This window comes from Macaca fascicularis, chromosome 8 (assembly GCF_037993035.2).
Source record: "Macaca fascicularis isolate 582-1 chromosome 8, T2T-MFA8v1.1".
Classification (NCBI taxonomy): Eukaryota; Metazoa; Chordata; class Mammalia; order Primates; family Cercopithecidae; genus Macaca; species Macaca fascicularis.
This window is the reverse complement of record NC_088382.1, coordinates 46,682,858-46,696,251: the sequence shown is the minus strand read 5'-3', so window position 1 is coordinate 46,696,251 and position 13,394 is coordinate 46,682,858. Positions and strand designations below refer to the sequence as shown.

At 43.4% G+C, this 13,394-nt stretch overlaps 1 protein-coding gene across 1 annotated transcript in view; it reads right to left on the bottom strand.

The window, feature by feature from the left end:
• Window positions 1-217: 217 nt before the first annotated feature.
• The window catches only part of POMK (protein O-mannose kinase), a 55,742-nt gene continuing 42,565 nt past the window's right edge, over window positions 218-13,394 (bottom strand). The window contains exon 6 of the mRNA XM_065519180.2: window positions 218-3,060. The gene's annotated coding sequence lies outside the window, so the exon portion shown is untranslated. The remainder of the gene's footprint in view (window positions 3,061-13,394) is intronic.

The window sequence follows — 13,394 nt, the reverse complement described above, 5'->3', positions numbered from 1 at the left end:
GCTTCCCGCATCCACATGGATGAATCTCAAAACACAAGGCTGGGGAAAATGCAAATTGCAGAATGCCTTTGTAATAACTTATATAAAGCAAAACAATAATGTATGTTGTTTAGGGATATCCATATGTGTAAGGAAAATACAAAGGCACACATGAAAATGATGCGGGACGGTGGGGGTCCTTGTCACATGCCAGGAAAGATTAGGCTCTCAGACCATATGAAGGGTAAGGCAGGGTTTTATTGGGTGTAAAGGAAGAAAAAGGGGAACAGGGACTCAGCAGAGCCAGAGTTTTAGTTGTAGGCTCCCCACCTCACAGATTAAATCCCAGATTCCACGGAGGAAGAGGGCCAGGCTCCTCCCAGCTGTAAACTGAGGAGCGAACTTCTGTGGCTCCGCCCCAGTGCAGTGCATAGACCAGTGGGAATTTTACCAGGGAACCCTTCCCATCTGGCTGTCTCATTCCCCCTTCTAAAGTCCGTCTAACTGCCATTAGAATAAGGATAGGGACAAAGAAGGATCTTAGCTGTTTCCTGCTGACAGGAGGCACTGTTTTGGGAAAATGGCAATCAGATCTCCCTCATAGGCCTATCTAAGGATCCCCGGCAGAAGGGTCCATGGTCCAAGGCTCCAGTTGCATGACTGTTTGATGTCCTGAAAGCAGGAAGAGACAAACTGGGTTATTAAAACACATATGGCCGGGCACGGTGGTTCACGCCTGTAATCCCAGCACTTTGGGAGGCCAAGGCAGGTGGATCACAAGGTCAAGAGATGGAGAGCATCCTGGCCAACATGGTGAAACCCTGTCACTATTAAAATACAAAAAATCAGCCGGGTGTGGTGGCGGGTGCCTGTAGCTACTTAGGAGGCTGAGGCAGGAGAATCACTTGAACCCGGGAGGCAGAGGTTGCAGTAAGCCGACATTACACCACTGCACTCCAGCCTGGCAGGTCAGGAGTTCGAGACCAGCCTGGCCAACATGGTGAAACTCTGTCTCTACTAAAAATACAAAAATTAGCCAGCCCTGGTGGTGCCTACCTGTTCTCCCAGCTACTCAGAAGGTTGAGGCAGGAGAATCGTTTGAACCCGGGAGGCGGAGGTTGCAGTGAGCCAAGACCACATCACTGCACTCCAGCTTGGGTGACAGAGTGAGACCCTGTCTCAGGGAGGGGAGGGGAGGGACAAGGGGAGGGGAGGGACAAGGGGAGGGGAGGGACAAGGGGAGGGATAAGGACAGCTCAAAAATCCTGAGGCCTTTTACCAATTTGTACAGGGGGGCCAAAAGTCCGAATGGTAAACAGTTTACTCTTTTGCTGGCATGTTGCATGTTGGGTTTCTGGGTTCCCTTCCCCTAAAACCAATCCTAAGCCAGCCAGTTTAAGGTTTGGGAAATTAACTCTTTCCAGTTTGAAAAATGCATCTGAGGAGAGCGTCCCATAGTATGGAGACACAATTACCATTGTAATTGTGAACCAAGGAGAAAGGAAAAAAGAAGGCATTTTTTCAAAGGAATCCGAAGGGTTCAAGATGCATTTGAAAGTGGTGCAGACTGAAGATAAATGGCTACCCATATAGAAAGAGGGGAGCAGGCATCCCTGGTTCCCTTCTCTTCCTGGCAGATACCTGGGGTACGTGAGGGACAGAAGGAATAGCGTCCTATTCCATTCTTGCATCCCCAAGTCCTGGCAACCTTGGCAAGTGCTACCATGAGTGCCAAAGCGGCTTGCATCAGAAATCTTGGAATTCCTTAGACCTCACTTATGCTCAGGGGTTGGGGGGTTGCATGGACTCCTTCTCATAAGCCAAACACTAAAGAAAAACTGTGGAACTGAGTCCTCCAACAAGGGAGAGAAAAGCATGTCTTGTGACACACCCAGATAACTGGTGGCTATAGTTATGCTTGCTAGGATTTGGGTGCATGGTGCTTGGCTTTGGTTAGCTCCCTTGGTCTTACTTTCCCAAAAGGAAACCTCTGGATGATGGGCACCCTATTTATTATCATCGCCTGGCAGAATTTGCAGGATAATTGCTTATAACTAGAATACTAATCCAGATTTTTTTACATTACGCATCCCTCTTGTTCTTTCTGAGCTGTAGCTGGAGATTGCTGGTTGGTTCACAAGCAGGGTTACCCTAAAAATGTAGGCAAAAACTTAAAAACAACTGAGTTTAGAATTGAATGATAAATGTATAAGTCTTGGAACATAATTTCTCTCCAGTCCTCATTGTTTAAAAAAAAAAAAAAGAAATTATGATAGGACTCAGTTATTTGCAAAATAGACTTCAGTCTTACACTTGGCCTGATTATTTACATAAAGTGCAGCAAGAATAATTATTTCTACAAAGGCCTTTTGAACTGGCTTTGATGGAACTCTGTTCCACAAGGAATCTCAGGTAAGATAAAGCCAAGCCCAGCCATGAGCTGGGCTAATCCTCTCCTCTTAAGGTCCCACAATACACCCTGGGTTGGGTGATCCTCTCCTCTTAAGGTCCCAAGATAAACTTGGAGCTCCGGGACCCATTAGAAAGTGACATTCTTTACTGACCACAGGTCAGGAACCCTATACAGGGACTGTGTAGACAAGAGTATTAGGCCAGTTTCCCCACTGGGCTTTTATTGGCTCTGCAAGTCGAGACTGACTCTTTAAACAGAAGCATAGCCTTCCAGTCAAAGCCTTGGGAAAATAACCAGTTTTTCCAATTGTGTCTTGTTACAAAAGATAAACGGATTCTTATCGCACCAATCCAAACAACTATATTGCCATAAGTTAAGAATACTCACAGATAGTTTCCAGGTTCTAGAGGAACCAGGCCGGGCACGGTGGCTCACGGCTAATCCCAACACTTTGGGAGGCCAAGGCGGGCAGATCACTTGAGGTCAGGAGTTCGAGACCAGGCTGGACAACATAGTGAGACACCATCTCTACTAAAAATACAAAAAGTACCTGGGCATGGTGGCCCCCACCTGTAGTCCCAGCTACTCAGGAGGCTGCTGCAGGAGAATCGCTTGAGCCGGGGAGGCGGAGGTTGTAGTGAGCCAAGATCCCTTCACCGTAGTCCAGCCTGGGCAAAAGAGCAAGACTGTCCACAAAAAAAAAGGAACCAGGCAAAGAGAAACAAGCATGCTCCAAATCTTGTTCACAGGAGTATACCTCACTCAATTATTAAAGACCATAAATAGTTTAAAATAAGTTTCCCTGACTCTGAAAAAAAAACAAGGATCAGCAATATTGCCAGCAAGTCAAAAAGGTTGCTTCAGCTTTGAGTTCAGTCCATTTAGTTCTTGTTTTGCTTGATATTCGTGAACACTTCAGCTCTTTATGAGTCCTGTACATTTTCCTTTATTCCAACATGACAATCTCCAAAGTTATCAGAAACCTGTATTTGAGAGTACCTGCCAGAGTCCTATTGTTTATTATAAACCATCTTTTGAAAATGATTAAAACCAGACAACAATTGTCTGTGAATAGCAAAATGTCCAGGTTAGTTGCAGTTAGAAACACAATTGACAAAGAAGTTTGGCTATCTCTGTAGTTTACAATAACTTAACATAACAACCTTAATTATGGTTGATAGCATATACTTAATTAGAATTTTAGAAATCCCATACAATTTTGGAACATACATTAGCATTATTCACAAAAATATAACCTAAAGAAAACTAAACATCATTTTGGCAATCCCATGTACCTAAACATGTCAAATGATCCTATTTACCTATTTTTTTGATATTTCAGGAGCACTCCAAACCATCCAAAAAGCCAAACATCAGAAAAGACAATTTTGAAACTGAAGTTTGATTTTGGGAAGGCTGTTAAATATGTTCGAGGTTTAAAGCACTTGATGTTATGAAACACAATTCCAGATTACCCTAAATTATTTATTTTGCCAAAATGATGACTCAGAAATTTTAAAGAAGCAAAAACCTTTATAACTCTTTACAAAATTTGCCAAAGAGCAGATTAGTGCCTTAAGAATACCTTGTTGTGCTTTTATTTCAATGCTCAATTTACAGAAAAATCATATAATACCCTTTTGAAATTTAGTCAATATGTTCACATAGAGAACCCCTTTGCAAGATAAATTTCCACAATGCTTCCACCACTTGTTTGAACCTGCTACTTCATCCTATCTAATTTAAAACAATCCTTTAACCCTAGGCAAAAATTTACATTTCCATGCCTTCTTATAACCTTTTACAAAAAAACACATTTGGCTGGGCATGGTGGCTCACGCCTGTAATCCCAAGCACTTTGGGAGGCTGAGGCGGGTGGATCACAAGGTCAGGAGTTAGGGACCAGCCTGGCCAACATAGTGAAACCCCATCTCTACTAAAAATACAAAAATTAGCCGGACATGGTGGCGCATGCCTGTAATCCCAGCTACTTGGGAGGCTGAGGCAGGAAAACAGCTTGAACTCAGGAGGCAGAGGATTCAGTGAGCCGAGATCATGCCACTGCACTCTAGCCTGGGCGACAGAGCAAGACTCTGTCTCAAAAAAAAAAAAAAAAAAAAATTTTTTACTGTTCTTAACACACCTCACATATAAATCTATTTCCAGTAGTCTCAATTACATGTTAAAACAGTAACTCCTAGCAGTTTTTAATTTAAATGTAAAACTTGGTAAGTTGTTTTGTGTGCTAGATGCAGCCAAGGTTTGACTCCTAGCATAATTAAGGGCATGGTTAGTTCCATATGTTCCCAGGCCTTAATAATTATGAAGCCAGCAAGTCAAATAGTTCTCAAAACCCAAAAAGCAGTTTATAACCTTAAACACTTAGCAAATCTTGCATCTGACCTGCATAATTTAGTCCGCCTATTTACATTTTGATGGCATCTGCTTTTTACCAATAATCTTTAAAGAAGCTGTTTTTATTTCTCAAAGACTAAAGTCACATAAACTGAAGGTACCACAGCTTTTATTTTCTCTTTAAAAAAAATAAGCGCGGCCGGGCGCGGTGGCTCAAGCCTGTAATCCCAGCACTTTGGGAGACCGAGGCGGGTGGATCACGAGGTCAGGAGATCGAGACTATCCTGGCTAACATGGTGAAACCCCGTCTCTACTAAAAATACAAAAAACTAGCCGGGTGTGGTGGCGGGCGCCTGTAGTCTCAGCTACTTGGGAGGCTGAGGCGGGAGAATGGCGTGAACCCGGGAGGCGGAGCTTGCAGTGAGCCGAGATCACGCCACTGCGCTCCAGCCTGGGAGACACAGCGAGACTCCGTCTCAAAAAAAAAAAAAAAAAAAAAATAAGCGCTTGTCTTTCTTTAGGCCAGATTAATTAGAGCTCTTTTTGCAGACATCATACACAACATATATATATTTGGTTACACAGACAGGCAGAAGAAACCCTAGTCACTGGGTGGGATCCTTTAAGAGACAGGGCTAGGAAAACATGCAGCTATCAAACCAGAAAGGAACTCATTCCCTAAGGCAGGATTGCTAAACAAAGCCTTAGCAGGGAGTTACAGGCCATGCCCCCACATTGTAAAACAAGATAGAGGCCTGCAGTGAAGTTCCCTCCAAACCACACAGACATGCAAAGCACACCAGTGTGCAGGCCAGTTGGAGTTTCTCTGGGGACCCCTTCCCACCTGGCTGTCTCAAAAAGATAAACACTATGGGCGGATCATGAGGTCAGGAGATCAAGACCTTCCTAGCTAACCCGGTGAAACCCCATCTCTACTAAAAAATACGAAAAATTAGCCAGGCGAGGTGGGCGCCTGCAGTCCCAGCTACTCCGGAGGCTGAGGCAGGAGAATGGCGTAAACCCGGGAGGTGGAGCTTGCAGTGAGCTGAGATCAGGCCACTGCACTCCAGCCTGGGCAACCCAGCGAGACTTCGTCTCAATAAAAAAAACAAAAAAAGGTAAACACTAAATTCCAGTAAGGGTTGAGAGCAGAAAGGGAGGAGAAGCTAAAGGGCTTCACTGACAGTGTTTCATTGCTTAAGTTGGGTGATAGGGTGCATCCTGTATTATTTTTTATACTACTTTGGGTGTCTGAATTATTTGATAATTTTTTTTTAGTATTTTTTAATTTATTTATTATTATTATACTTTAAGTTGTAGGGTACATGTGCATAACGTGCAGGTTTGTTACATATGTATACTTGTGCCATGTTGCTGTGCTGCACCCATCAACTCGTCATTTACATCAGGTATAACTCCCAATGCAATACCTCCCCCCTCCCCCCTCCCCATGATAGGCCCCGGTGTGTGATGTTCCCCTTCCTGAGTCCAAGTGATCTCATTGTTCAGTTCCCACCTATGAGTGAGAACATGCGGTGTTTGGTTTTCTGTTCTTGTGATAGTTTGCTAAGAATGATGGATTCCAGCTGCATCCAAGTCCCTACAAAGGACTCAAACTCATCCTTTTTTATGGCTGCATAGTATTCCATGGTGTATATGTGCCACATTTTCTTAATCCAATCTGTCACTGATGGACATTTGGGTTGATTCCAAGTCTTTGCTATTGTGAATAGTGCTGCAATAAACATACGTGTGCATGTGTCTTTATAGCAGCATAATTTATAATCCTTTGGGTATATACCCAGTAATGGGATGGCTGGGTCATATGGTACATCTAGTTCTAGATCCTTGAGGAATCGCCATACTGTTTTCCATAATGGTTGAACTAGTTTACAATCCCACCAGCAGTGTAAAAGTGTTCCTATTTCTCCACATCCTCTCCAGCACCTGTTGTTTCCTGACTTTTTAATGATTGCCATTCTAACTGGTGTGAGATGGTATCTCATTGTGGTTTTGATTTGCATTTCTCTGATGGCCAGTGATGATGAGCATTTTTTCATGTGTCTGTTGGCTGTATGAATGTCTTCTTTTGAGAAATGTCTGTTCATATCCTTTGCCCACTTTTTGATGGGGTTGTTTGTTTTTTTCTTGTAAATTTGTTTGAGTTCTTTGTAGGTTCTGGATATTAGCCCTTTGTCAGATGAGTAGATTGCAAAAATTTTCTCCCATTCTGTAGGTTGCCTGTTCACTCTGATGGCAGTTTCTTTTGCTGTGCAGAAGCTCTTTAGTTTAATGAGATCCCATTTGTCAATTTTGGCTTTTGCTGCCGTTGCTTTTGGTGTTTTAGACATGAAGTCTTTGCCCATGCCTATGTCCTGAATGGTACTACCTAGGTTTTCCTCTAGGATTTTTATGGTATTAGGTCTAACATTTAAGTCTCTAATCCATCTTGAATTAATTTTCATATAAGGAGTAAGGAAAGGATCCAGTTTCAGCTTTCTACTTATGGCTAGCCAATTTTCCCAGCACCATTTATTAAATAGGGAGTCATTTCCCCATTTCTTGTTTCTCTCAGGTTTGTCAAAGATCAGATGGCTGTAGATGTGTGGTATTATTTCTGAGGACTCTGTTCTGTTCCATTGGTCTATATCTCTGTTTTGGTACCAGTACCATGCTGTTTTGGTTACTGTAGCCTTGTAGTATAGTTTGAAGTCAGGTAGCGTGATGCCTCCAGCTTTGTTCTTTTGACTTAGGATTGTCTTGGAGATGCGGGCTCTTTTTTGGTTCCATATGAACTTTAAAGCAGTTTTTTCCAATTCTGTGAAGAAACTCATTGGTAGCTTGATGGGGATGGCATTGAATCTATAAATTACCTTGGGCAGTATGGCCATTTTCACGATATTGATTCTTCCTATCCATGAGCATGGTATGTTCTTCCATTTGTTTGTGTCCTCTTTTATTTCACTGAGCAGTGGTTTGTAGTTCTCCTTGAAGAGGTCCTTTACATCCCTTGTAAGTTGGATTCCTAGGTATTTGATTCTCTTTGAAGCAATTGTGAATGGAAGTTCATTCCTGATTTGGCTGTTTGTCTGTTACTGGTGTATAAGAATGCTTGTGATTTTTGCACATTAATTTTGTATCCTGAGACTTTGCTGAAGTTGCTTATCAGCTTAAGGAGATTTTGGGCTGAGACAATGGGGTTTTCTAAATATACAATCATGTCATCTGCAAACAGGGACAATTTGACTTCTTCTTTTCCTAACTGAATACCCTTGATTTCTTTCTCTTGCCTGATTGCCCTAGCCAGAACTTCCAACACTATGTTGAATAGGAGTGGTGAGAGAGGGCATCCCTGTCTTGTGCCAGTTTTCAAAGGGAATTTTTCCAGTTTTTGCCCATTCAGTGTGATATTGGCTGTGGGTTTGTCATAAATAGCTCATTATTTTGAGGTACGTTCCATCAATACCGAATTTATTGAGCGTTTTTAGCATGAAGGGCTGTTGAATTTTGTCAAAAGCCTTTTCTGCATCTATTGAGATAATCATGTGGTTCTTGTCTTTGGTTCTGTTTATATGCTGGATTATGTTTATTGATTTGCGAATGTTGAACCAGCCTTGCATCCCAGGGATGAAGCCCACTTGATCATGGTGGATAAGCTTTTTGATGTGTTGCTGAATCCGGTTTGCCAGTATTTTATTGAGGATTTTTGCATCGATGTTCATCAGGGATATTGGTCTAAAATTCTCTTTTTTTGTTGTGTCTCTGCCAGGCTTTGGTATCAGGATGATGTTGGCCTCATAAAATGAGTTAGGGAGGATTCCCTCTTTTTCTATTGATTGGAATAGTTTCAGAAGGAATGGTACCAACTCCTCCTTGTACCTCTGGTAGAATTCAGCTGTGAATCCATCTGGTCCTGGACTTTTTTTGGTTGGTAGGCTATTAATTGTTGCCTCAATTTCAGAGCCTGCTATTGGTCTATTCAGGGATTCAACTTCTTCCTGGTTTAGTCTTAGAAGAGTGTAAGTGTCCAGGAAATTATCCATTTCTTCTAGATTTTCCAGTTTATTTGCATAGAGGTGTTTATAGTATTCTCTGATGGTAGTTTGTATTTCTGTGGGGTCGGTGGTGATATCCCCTTTATCATTTTTAATTGCGTCAATTTGATTCTTCTCTCTTTTCTTCTTTATTAGTCTGGCTAGTGGTCTGTCAATTTTGTTGATCTTTTCAAAAAACCAACTCCTGGATTCATTGATTTTTTGGAGGGTTTTTTGTGTCTCTATCTCCTTCAGTTCTGCTCTGATCTTAGTTATTTCTTGCCTTCTGCTAGCTTTCGAATGTGTTTGCTCTTGCTTCTCTAGTTCTTTTAATTGCGATGTTAGAGTGTCAATTTTAGATCTTTCCTGCTTTCCCTTGTGGGCATTTAGTGCTATAAATTTCCCTCTACACACTGCTTTAAATGTGTCCCAGAGATTCTGGTATGTTGTATCTTTGTTCTCATTGGTTTCAAAGAACATCTTTATTTCTGCCTTCATTTCGTTATGTACCCAGTAGTCATTCAGGAGCAGGTTGTTCCGTTTCCATGTAGTTGAGCGGTTTTGAGTGAGTTTCTTAGTCCTGAGTTCTAGTTTGATTGCACTGTGGTCTGAGAGACAGTTTGTTATAATTTCTGTTCTTGTACATTTGCTGAGGAGTGCTTTACTTCCAATTACGTGGTCAATTTTGGAGTAAGTATGATGTGGTGCTGAGAAGAATGTATATTCTGTTGATTTGGGGTGGAGAGTTCTATAGATGTCTATTAGGTCTGCTTGCTGCAGAGATGAGTTCAATTCCTGGATATCCTTGTTAACTTTCTGTCTCGTTGATCTGTCTAATGTTGACAGTGGAGTGTTGAAGTCTCCCATTATTATTGTATGGGAGTCTAAGTCTCTTTGTAAGTCTCTAAGGACTTGCTTTATGAATCTGGGTGCTCCTGTATTGGGTGCATATATATTTAGGATAGTTAGCTCTTCCTGTTGAATTGATCCCTTTACCATTATGTAATGGCCTTCTTTGTCTCTTTTGATCTTTGATTGTTTAAAGTCTGTTTTATCAGAGACTAGTATTGCAATCCCTGCTTTTTTTTGTTCTCCATTTGCTTGGTAAATCTTCCTCCATCCCTTTATTTTGAGCCTATGTATGTCTCTGCGTGTGAGATGGGTCTCCTGAATACAGCAGACTGATGAGTCTTGACTCTTTATCCAGTTTGCCAGTCTGTGTCTTTTAATTGGAGCATTTAGTCCATTTACATTTAAGGTTAATATTGTTATGTGTGAACTTGATTCTGCCATTATGATATTAACTGGTTATTTTGCTCGTTAGTTGATGCAGTTTCTTCCTAGCCTCAATGGTCTTTACATTTCGGCATATTTTTGCAATGGCTGGTACCAGTTGTTCCTTTCCATGTTTAGTGCTTCCTTCAGGGTCTCTTGTAAGGCAAGCCTAGTGGTGACAAAATCTCTAAGCATTTGCTTATCTGTAAAGGATTTTATTTCTCCTTCACTTATGAAACTTAGTTTGGCTGGATATGAAATTCTGGGTTTAAAATTCGTTTCTTTAAGAATGTTGAATATTGGCCCCCACTCTCTTCTGGCTTGTAGAGTTTCTGCTGAGAGATCTGCTGTTAGTCTGATGGGCTTCCCTTTGTGGGTAACCTGACCTTTCTCTCTGGCTGCCCTTAAGATTTTTTCCTTCATTTCAACTTTGGTGAATCTGGCAATTATGTGTCTTGGAGTTGCTCTTCTCAAGGAGTATCTTTGTGGCGTTCTCTGTATTTCCTGGATTTGAATGTTGGCCTGCCCTACTAGGTTGGGGAAGTTCTCCTGGATGATATCCTGAAGAGTGTTTTCCAACTTGGTTCCATTTTCCCCCTCACTTTCAGGCACCCCAATCAGACGTAGATTTGGTCTTTTTACATAATTCCATACTTCTTGCAGGCTTTGTTCATTTCTTTTTCTTCTTTTTTCTTTTGGTTTCTCTTCTCGCTTCATTTCATTCATTTGATCCTCAATCGCTGATACTCTTTCTTCCAGTTGATCGAGTCGGTTACTGAAGCTTGTGCATTTGTCACGTATTTCTCGTGTCATGGTTTTCATCTCTTTCATTTCGTTTAGGACCTTCTCTGCATTAATTACTCTAGCCATCAATTCTTCCACTTTTTTTTCAAGATTTTTAGTTTGTTTGCGCTGGGTACGTAATTCCTCCTTTAGCTCTGAGAAATTTGATGGACTGAAGCCTTCTTCTCTCATCTCGTCAAAGTCATTCTCCGTCCAGCTTTGATCCGTTGCTGGCGATGAGCTGCGCTCCTTTGCTGGGGGAGATGCGCTCTTATTTTTTGAATTTCCAGCTTTTCTGCCCTGCTTTTTCCCCATCTTTGTGGTTTTATCTGCCTCTGGTCTTTGATGATGGTGATGTACTGATGGGGTTTTGGTGTAGGTGTCCTTCCTGTTTGATAGTTTTCCTTCTAACAGTCAGGACCCTCAGCTGTAGGTCTGTTGGAGATTGCTTGAGGTCCACTCCAGACCCTGTTTGCCTGGGTATCAGCAGCAGAGGCTGCAGAAGATAGAGTATTTCTGAACAGCGAGTGTACCTGTCTGATTCTTGCTTTGGAAGCTTCCTCTCAGGGGTGTACTCCTCCCTGTGAGGTGTGGGGTGTCAGACTGCCCCTAGTGGGGGATGTCTCCCAGTTAGGCTACTCAGGGGTCAGGGACCCACTTGAGCAGGGAGTCTGTCCCTTCTCAGATCTCAACCTCCGTGTTGGGAGATCCACTGCTCTCTTCAAAGCTGTCAGACAGAGTCGTTTGCGTCTGCAGAGGTGTCTGCTGCGTTTGTTTAGTTTACTGTGCCCTGTCCCCAGAGGTGGAGTCTACAGAGACAGGCAGGTTTCCTTGAGCTGCTGTGAGCTCCACCCAGTTCGAGCTTCCCAGCAGCTTTGTTTACCTACTTAAGCCTCAGCAATGGCGGGCGCCCCTCCCTCAGCCTCGCTGCTGCCTTGCCGGTAGATCACAGACTGCTGCGCTAGCAATGAGGGAGGCTCCGTGGGTGTAGGACCCTCCCGGCCAGGTGTGGGATATGATCTCCTGGTGTGCCTGTTTGCTTAAAGCGCAGTATTGGGGTGGGAGTTACCCGATTTTCCAGGTGTTGTGTGTCTCAGTTCCCCTGGCTAGGAAAAGGGACTCCCTTCCCCCTTGCGCTTCCCAGGTGAGGCAATGCCTCGCCCTGCTTCAGCTCTCGCTGGTCGGGCTGCAGCAGCTGACCAGCACCGATCGTCCGGCACTCCCCAGTGAGATGAACCCAGTACCTCAGTTGAAAATGCAGAAATCACCGGTCTTCTGTGTCGCTCGCGCTGGGAGTTGGAGACTGGAGCTGCTCCTATTCGGCCATCTTGCTCCGCCCCTCTATTTGATAATTTTTTAAAGCTACAAGACAGTGTGATTAGTGCTATTAGAAGGACAGTGCTAAGGTGGCATTTGACAGAAGCACCCAGGCTTTTGTCTGGGAAGGCTTCCAGGAGGACTGTCATTTAAGTTGAGCCCTGAGAGCTGTTCGCCAGGAGAAAGCAGGAAGAGTGTTCTCAGGAGAAGGAACAGCCTTTCCAACAGCCCAGAGAAAGTGTCACTTTGTGAAGGAACTGAAAGAAATCTGGGGTGACTAGAGCAGGGCTCTGTAAGGGGAGAGGGGAGACAGGAGGTGAACTAGACAGCAGAGTTGAGTATAGGCTTCTTCCTCAGTAGAAGCTGTTGGTGAGTTTGAAGGTGAATAACTCAGGAAAGTAATGGTCATGAGCTATCTCACAAACTCAAGTTCAGTCAAATTATTTTTCTCAAAGAAAGCCCCTATGCCAGAATGTCAGGACATTCAGGTACTCCCTCTTTCCTCTTTGCCCCCTGCCCCATGGCTCGAAATCCCAGGAGCTGAAGAATGCTGGCATTGGAGCGGTCTGGCCAGGCCATGGCCAACTAGTCGTCATCTGCCTAACACACAGCAGCGGCCCTCTCTGGCCTAGCCCTGGCTTAAACCACAGGAGTCACTGGGTGAATGTGCCCTTCTCTTTTTGCTTGGAGGACACCTTTTTGACACCCTCCCTGTCCAGGGGAGTCTGGAGTTCCTGTCTTAGGGCTGTGCATAGCTGTTCCTGTACCTGGAAGACCCTTCCTTACCGAGACACCTCATGGCTCCTCCCTCACTTCATTCAGCTCTCAGGCCAATTGCTGCCTCATTTAAGGAGGCCTTCCACAAAAACTCTATCTAAAGCTAAAACGTGCTGGAGCCTCAGATCTTGCTCTTCTTCATTACACTAATCTCTACCTGACATTACGTGCATTTGTCTGCCCCACTTGCACGACAATGTAAGCTCCATGAAGGCAAGGAGTTTGTCCTACAGGCAAGAACCTTCTCCTTTGACTGTAATACATTAACAAACAGCTCCAGAACCTCATGGCTTACCCCAACAACAATCCCTTTCTTGTTCGTACTGATGCCCAATGCTTCATCACAGCAGAAGCGGCAGTGGGAGGACAACGTAGCAAATCCTACACTGGCTCTTCAAGCACCTACCTAGAAGAGATGTCTATGACTTCCTTCACATTTCTCTGGCCAGATCAAGTCATAT